The sequence below is a fragment of the Coturnix japonica genome, unplaced genomic scaffold (assembly GCF_054131305.1).
Source record: "Coturnix japonica strain WE unplaced genomic scaffold, WE-NBRP24 Scf039, whole genome shotgun sequence".
Lineage (NCBI taxonomy): Eukaryota > Metazoa > Chordata > Aves > Galliformes > Phasianidae > Coturnix > Coturnix japonica.
In genome coordinates, this window is record NW_028188942.1 from 477,526 (window position 1) to 486,353 (window position 8,828).

The window sequence follows — 8,828 nt, forward strand, 5'->3', positions numbered from 1 at the left end:
TTACAGACACTTAGTCAAAAGAAAACCAGAGAAGAGGGCAATAAAGATAAGAAGAAACTGTCCAGAGACCTCTGACAAGAAGAAGGATTAGATACCCCTGGGCAAGACGATGCTTACGTGGGAGAATGGTACCAGCAGATAACACCAAGAAGAAAACAGAAGAAGAATTTCACCCCAAAACAACAGCAAGGGTCGCGGCGAATGGGGTCAGGGGGAATGAGGGAATGGGGTTGCGGGGAACGGGGCCATAGGGAATGTAATGAATATGTAATCAAACTGAGGAGGAAACTATTGATTATGTATTAGCTTAACCTATATCTGTAACACACTTTTCTCTTTACGGTGTGCAAGTTTGGAGGAGCTATCCCCCTTGCACCCGGCGCTGCGCAACGCTGGAATAAACATACCTGCTTTATAACCCATCTCTGGATTATAGAGTTTGATTCCGCAAGTCAATTTGGCACCCCAGATGGGACCCTCTCTGTTCGGCTGCAGGACCAGCTGAGAAGGGGGACGCCTTTGGCGCGCCCCGAGATTTCTCGGAAGGACTCCCCTCCCTCATCTGATCACTGCAGGAGCAGACAAGAACCATCTATCGGCGGACCAGGTATGTGAAATGGGGGAGCCGTAAGTCGTGAGGAGACGTCCTACGCAGGGCACAGTGGAGTCGGCGTGCTCCCCCCCTAGGGACGTGAGCTCACAGGTTAGGTTAGGTTGCTGGCTGGGTTAGGAGGACTCCCTAGGGAGTGCCTAGAAAGGGGCCAGTAAGTCGTACGCATGGTAAAAGAGCTATTGCTCACATTCAGGTGATTGCTAATTGGGCAGAGCTTGTCTGCTCTCTGGTACAGGGTGATCTGGGTAATCCTGGGATAATTGGTATCGTACAGCGCTGTTTATATAGGTGACCTAAGTCAACAACTAGCACCGGTGTTCTTAACATCTTTGGTTAAGCTTAACAAATGATATATTGTAATTGTGCTTGAATTGTCATGTGAGTGTGGTGTGAGTGAGACGCAGCACAGCTGCGGGGCGAGTGTGGAGTCCCGACCCGCGGTTCCGTCCTCCCGCGAGGGAAACGGCCGGGGACGGACGAAGCGAAAGTTGTCTCCAATACTTGTTTGTCTTTGTTTTAATACGTGTTTATTTTGTATTATTAATTACTGGTTGTTGTAAAGTATGTGGTCATAAGTCATAACAATGCTGTTGTGTCAGAAGTGGTTTTACTTATAAAAGAATACGGTGGTTTATATTAAGTTACGATGGGAAAATCACAGAGCAAAGAGGTCCCTGCGCGCTCACCCCTGGGGTGTATACTGGCACATTGGCGAGATATCGCTGGGGAACCAGGAGGAACCCTGAGCCGAAAAAAAAAAAAAATCCTGATTAAATATTGTAATCAGTGGTGGTTGATGTATAAGCTAGAGGACAGGGACAATGAACATATAGAGGGATGTCTGTGTGGAATGAGTATCAAGCCATTTATGTGATACTGTGTTTTGCCTGCGAAGAGGTGTAAGGGAGGTGGGTCAGTCAGTGCTGGCTCTGTGGCGAGAGGTTTATAACTGAATGATATGGATTGCTAAGGGAAAGTTATAAGGTAGTAAGGATGTTTATGGAAACTGAAGAACTGTGTTGCTTGATTTTTGGGTTTTGAAGGGAATGGGACAAACTGTTTTGCTGGTATAAGAAAGTGTATTTGTTAATGGCATACGGAAGTATAGTTGAGGGTATGTGGAAGTGTAACTGAGGGTACAAATAGTGGAATAGTGTACAGAGGAAAAACGGTTAAAGAGAAAGTGAGTTTATCTGTGCTGGCATGAGAACAACCCCCCCACACTGTTCCCCTGCAATCAGAACTCTCAGAGTGGGAGAGGGAGCCAGGGTCAGAGACTGCTGCTGTAAACTGCAAAGGGGGAGGTGGAGAGGACAGGGCATTGGAAGTGAGAATAGCCTTTATGTGCAAAGATGTGGGAAATCTGAAATCTGGGCAGCACTGGATGGCTCTGGAGAGGAGGTGAAATGTAATGATTAGAGTTTGGAAAGTGAGAAAGTTTGGGAAGGACAAAAGTTGAGGAAGGAAAAGATAAAAACAGGGATGTCAGGTCTGAAGAGAGGAGTACAATAAGAAGAAAACAAACAAACAACAACAACAACAACAAATAACAAAACAAACACCTGATTGAGAATCAGAGATGTTCAGGGAATTGAGAATAATAACAGCTGTTACTGTTGTGGTGCTAGAGTAGGGCCATAGGACCCAGGGATCCCCCACGAGGAAAGGGGGGGAGGGAGGCTTGAAGAGCCCAGGGAGGGCTCTGCCCCGCTGGAATGAAAGCAGTGTGCAAATGCAGTGGGACACTGGTAGAGAAATCCGACCAAGCTGAGTGAGAAGGAATTGCCTCTGATTGCAGAACTGAACAATGAGAACTTGGGAAGTTAACCCTAGCAGATACACCGATGAAACTGCAGCTAAGGAAGCAGGATAAAGTAGTTCATTTTCTGATGGATATGGGAGCTTCTTACTACCCATAGATGGTTTTGTAACATTAGTAGGTGCTACTGCCCAACAAGAAAAGGCTTACTTTTGGAATTAATTAAATATAAGCTAAGAAAACAAGTAGGAATACAGAAATTCTTGTACCTGTCAGGTTACCCTGGCAAGAAATTTAATAAAACTGGAGCTAAGGGTCAAACAATATTGGCTGATTAAGAATTGTAAGTCTGACTATTAACATAAACTGGGAAAAACAATGTTATACCCCCAGGAGCCACAGCAATCTCAATTAAGACACACTTAGGGGTGTGGGCATGAGGGCCAAAAATTAAGCCCTAAATACAAGTTAAAAGCAAGAGCTCACCCACTCAGGGTAAAGTGGTGCCCTTTGAGGATATGTGACTGTAGAAGGACAAAAGAAATAATAGATAATTTTTTGAGTTTGAATTACTAATTGAATGGGAATCCAAGTACAAAACTCCAATTTTGCCAATTTGCTAGATTTTCGGATAGCAAGTGCTTTAGTTTGGTAGAAGACATGAGGACAAGTAATGGAATTGTTGAATGGATACACTCAGTGATGGAAAATCCATGCACTTTATCAACCAAGTTAAGGAATGAATAGGTGGAGTTTACCTTCTGGATTTGAGGGATGTCTCTTCTGCCTGGTTTGGCTAAAGGAAGCCTAAGGTTATTTGCCTTTGAATAGGAAAACCCTAATAGAGGGAGAAGAGACTCAGTTAACCTGGACAGTGTTACCCAGGGTTGTGAGAACAGCTTAATGATTTTTGAGAACCGGTCAACTTGTGAGCCTGAGACCTGGGATCCTCCATCCTAGGGTGGAACTTTACTGGAGAATGTGGATGCCACAGCGACAAAAGGACTGTGTACAATAGACTGAGAGTTTGCTGAGTTTCTTGGTTTACAGAAAGCACAAATAACTCAGAAATTACAGCTGGACTTTGGACCTTAAGGACTGCCAAGAAAGAAGCCATCTGCTAAGCCCCTGAGCTGCAAACTGTCAAGGAACTCCATACGTTCCCAGGAATGACAGGAGGATGCTGACCATGGATACACAGCTACGGACTGATGGTAAACCTCAAACAGCTTGAAGTGAGTAAGGGATGGTGCCTGAGGGCAGTGGCTGCACTAGTGCTCAATATTCAAGAAGCCTATAAATCTACACTGGGCCAAAGGACACCAGTTTTAATATCTCATACAGTGTTTACTGTATTGGAGGCAAAAGGGGGACATTAGTTCATTGGCTCTCACCCCAAAGATTCCTGAAATACCAGGCCATCCTGGTAGAGCAAGGTGATGTAGAAATAATTGTGACTAATATTGTCAACCCAGTATCTTTCCTTAGCGGAACTCCCGGAGAACCACTATTACATGACTGCTTTGAATCAACTGAAGCTGCACATTCCAGCCGGTCAGTCGAACCTGAAGGACGAACCCTTAGAAGATGCAGAAGACACCTGGGTTACCAGCAGCTGCAGTCTTATGAGACAAGGAGACTGTAAGGCAGGACATGCAGTAACTGCTACTGACCAGGTAACCGAAGCACAACCACCAGCTGTGGGGACTTCCCCTCAGAAGGCTGAAATAACTGCCTTGACAAGAGCTTTAATCATATGGACAGATGCTAAATATGTGCCACACGCTCATAGTACCATCTGAAAAGAGCAAGGATTGCTCACACACAAGAAAAAGAGCCTGATTTAAATCTACCAATGGTTATTATATGTTGTAAAAGACATCAGAAATGTAACACTGTACAGGAAACAGAAAATAAGATGATAGATCAGGTGGCAGAACAGGCAGTTGAAGAGGGCTTCAATTCCAGAAGGTAAACTTAAAATCTCTGAAGCCAAGTCAAAACCTGTAAAATATTCTAAAGAGAACAGGAGTCCAATTAATAATTTAGAAAGGAAGAGAGCAAGCTGACAGATGTGTGCATGCCCAAATGGACACATTATTATGCCCTTTAGTATTTTATGGAAATTGGTTATAAGGGAAGATAAGAGAATATATTGAGCAAACCAACACTACAAAGTACAGTCCCAGTACCAGGAACAGGGCACAAGTGGGCCTCACGGGAGAGGGCCTTCCAGGGCAACAACGGCAAATTGAGTTCACAGAACTCCCAAGAAAAGGGGGGTACTACCGTATGAAAATTTCTGTAACCTTAGAAACAATTGAGGATGCTGCTGCAGGTGCCTGATGGACAATCCAAGAGGAGGTATCCTGTTTATCCAAAGATGCATTGCAACATGGAGTAGGCAGGGATAACACCGACTGGGGAATAGTTTTCTCTGGATCATGGGATAAACTTACTAGTTGCCAAATTTAGGATGACTAAAACAGCTTTTCTTAGCCTGCATCACCTTGCTACTCTTGGTGTGTTTTACTTGTGTTGTTATAAGGTGCTTTTTGTGTCTGTGCCAGGATACCAGAAGGGAATATGGGGTTTGGAAGAGACATGAGCTGAGACAAAAGGTAGAGAGCGGAGCCAATTTGAGACCCATTAAGAATCTAGCAGGTAAAAGCCTGCTAGATTAAAGAAAAGGGGAGAATTGAAGAGTGAGCAAAGCCTCAAAATGGTGGTAAGGTAACACTTTGCTATAGAAAGGGAAAGGGGAACTTCACAGAAACCAAGACAAAGGGTAACTGTACATTTAAAAGTGCAGGGAAAGGGGGAATTGCAAACACTTAGTCAAAATAAAGCAATAAAGATAAGAAGAAACTGTCCGGAGACCTCTGACAAGAAGGATTAGATCCCCCACCGGGCAAGATGATGCCAACATGGGATAACAATAACAGCAGATAACACCAAGAAGAAAACAGAAGAAGAATTTCACCCCAAAACATCGGCAAGGGTCGCGGGGAATGGGGTCAGGGGGAATGAGGGAATGGGGTCGCGGGGAACGGGGCCATAGGGAATGTAATGAATATGTAATCAAACTGAGGAGGAGACTATTGATTATGTATTAGCTTAACCTATATCTGTAACACACTTTTCTCTTTACGGTGTGCAAGTTTGGAGGAGCTATCCCCCTTGCACCCGGCGCTGCGCAACGCTGGAATAAACATACCTGCTTTATAACCCACCTCTGGATTATAGAGTTTGATTCCGCAAGTCAACCCCATAGAGACCCATGGAGACCCCATAGGGACCCGATAGGGACCCATAGAGACCCCATAGGGACCCATAGAGACCCATAGAGACCTCATAAGGACACATAGAGACCCATAGAGACCCCATAGGGACCCATACGGACCCATAGAGACCCCATAGGGACTCATAGAGACCCATAGAGACCCCATAAGGACCCATAGAGACCCCAAAGAGACCCCATAGGGACCCATAGAGACACCTTTGGGACCCATAGAGACCTATAGAGACCCCATAGGGACCCATAGAGACCCAAAGGGACACATAGAGACCCCATAGGGACACATAGAGACCCATAGAGACCCCATAGTGACCCATAGAGACCCATAGAGACCCCATAGGGACCCATAGAGACCCATAGGGACCAATAGAGACCCCATAGGGAACCATAGAGACCCATAGAGACCCCATAAGGATTCATAGAGACCCACTGAGACCCATAGAGACCCCATAGGGACCCATACGGACCCATAGAGACACCATAGGGACCCATAGAGACCACATAGGGACCCCATAGGGACCAAGAGAGACCCCATAGGGACCCATAGAGACCCATAGAGACCCACAGTGACCCATAGAGACCCATAGAGACCCATAGAGACCCCATAGGGACCCTATAGGGACCCATAGAGACCCCATAGGGACCCATAGAGACCCCATAGGGACCCCATAGGGACCCATAGAGACCCATAGTGACCCATAGAGACCCATAGAGAGCCATAGAGACCCCATAGGGACCCCATAGGGACCCATAGAGAACCCATAGGCACACATAGAGACCCATAGAGACCCGATAGGAACCCATAGAGACCCCATAGCGACCCTATAGGGACCCATAGAGACCCCACAGGGACCCATAGAGACCCATAGAGATGCATAGAGACCCCATAGGGACTCTATAGGGAACCATAGACAACCCATAGGGACCCCATAGGGACCCATAGAGACCCCATAGGGACCGCATATGGACCCATAGAGACCCCATAGGGACCCTATAGGGACCCATAGAGACCCCATAGGGACCCATAGAGACCCATAGAGACCGCATAGGGACCCATAGAGACCCATAGAGACCCCATAGGGACCCATAGAGACCCATAGACACCCATAGAGACCCCGTAGGGACCCCATAGGGACTCATAGAGACCCCATAGAGACCCATGGAGACCCCATAGGGACCCTATAGGGACCCATAGAGACCCCATAGGGAGCATAGAGACCCATAGAGACCTCATAAGGACCAATAGAGACCCATAGAGACCCCATAGGGACCCATACGGACCCATATAGACCCCTAAGGGACCCATAGAGACCCCATAGGGACCCCATTGGGACACATAGAGACCCCATAGGGACCCTATAGGGACCCATAGAGACCCCATAGGGACCCTATAGGGACCCATAGAGACCCCATAGGGAACCATAGAGACCCATAGAGACCCATAGAGACCCCATAAGAACCCATAGAGACCTATACAGAACCCATAGGGACCCATAGAGAGCCATAGAGACCCCATAGGGACCCATAGAGACCCATAGGGACCCATAGAGACCCCATAGGGACCCCATAGGGACCCATAGAGACCCCATAGGGACCCCATAGGGACCCATAGAGACCCATAGAGACCCGATAGGAACCCATAGAGACCCCATAGCGACCCTATAGGGACCCATAGAGACCCCATGGGGACCCATAGTGACCCATAGACACCCATAGGGACCCATAGAGACCCATAGAGACCCCATAGGGACACACAGAGACCCCATAAGGACCCATAGAGACCCCATAGGGACCCCATAGGGACCCATAGAGACCTTATAGGTGCCCATAGAGACCCATAGAGACCCCATAGGGACCCCATAGGGACCCATAGAGACCCCATAGGGATCCATAGAGACCCATAGAGACCCGATAGGAACCCATAGAGACCCCATAGCGACCCTATAGGGACCCATATAGACCCCACAGGGACCCTATAGGGACCCATAGAGACCCCATAGGGACCCACAGAGACCCCATAAGGACCCACAGAGACCCCATAGGGACCCATAGAGACCCCATAGGGACCCCATAGAGACTACATAGAGACCCCATAGGGACCCATAGGGACCCATAGAGACCCATAGAGACCCCATAGGGACCCATAGAGACCCATAGAGACACCATAGGGACCCATAGAGACCTATAGGGACCCATAGAGACCCATATAGACCCCATAGGGACCCATAGAGACCCCATAAGGACCCATAGAGACCCCATAGGGACCCCATAAGGACCCATAGAGACCTTATAGGGACCCATAGAGACACATAGAGACCCATAGAGATGCATAGAGACCCCATAGGGACTCTATAGGGACCAATAGACAACCCATAGGGACCCCATAGGGATCCATAGAGACCCCTGACCCCATAGGGACCCATAGAGACCCCATAGTGACCGCATAGGGACCCATAGAAACCCAAAGGAACCCTATAGGGACCCATAGAGACCCCATAGGGACCCATAGAGACCCATAGAGACCCCATAGGGACCCATAGAGACCCATAGAGACCCCATAGGGACCCATAGAGACCCATAGACACCCATAGAGACCCCGTAGGGACCCCATAGGGACTCATTGAGACCCCATAGAGACCCATGGAGACCCCATAGCGACCCTATAGGGACCCATAGAGACCCCATAGGGACCCATAGAGACCCATAGAGACCCCATAGGGACACATACGGACCCATATAGACCCCATACAGACCCATAGAGACCCCATAAGAACCCCATTGGGACCCATAGAGACCCCATAGGGACCCCATAGGGACCCATAGAGACCCCATTGGGACCCATAGAGAACCATAGAGACCCCATAGGGACCCATAGAGACCCATAGAGACCCATAGAGACCCCATAGGGACCCATATGGACTCCATAAGGACCCACAGAGACCCCATAGGGACCCATAGAGACCCATATGGACCCATAGAGACCCCATAGGGAACCATAGAGACCCCGTAGAGCCATAGAGACCCATAGAGACCCCATAGGGACCCATAGGGACTCCATAAGGACCCACAGAGACCCCATAGGGACCCATAGAGACCCCATAGGGACCCATAGAGATCCCATAAGGACCCACAGAGACCCCATAGGGACCAATAGAGAC

The 8,828-nt window shown here is 47.9% G+C and overlaps 1 long non-coding RNA gene across 1 annotated transcript; it reads left to right on the forward strand.

Annotated features, from left to right (window-relative positions):
• The first annotated feature begins 209 nt into the window (after nucleotides 1-209).
• LOC146753124 (uncharacterized) lies at nucleotides 210-5,605 on the forward strand. Its single transcript, XR_014940215.1, has 2 exons — nucleotides 210-607; nucleotides 3,469-5,605. It is a non-coding gene; the product is annotated as an uncharacterized LOC146753124 (long non-coding RNA).
• Nucleotides 5,606-8,828: the final 3,223 nt, after the last annotated feature.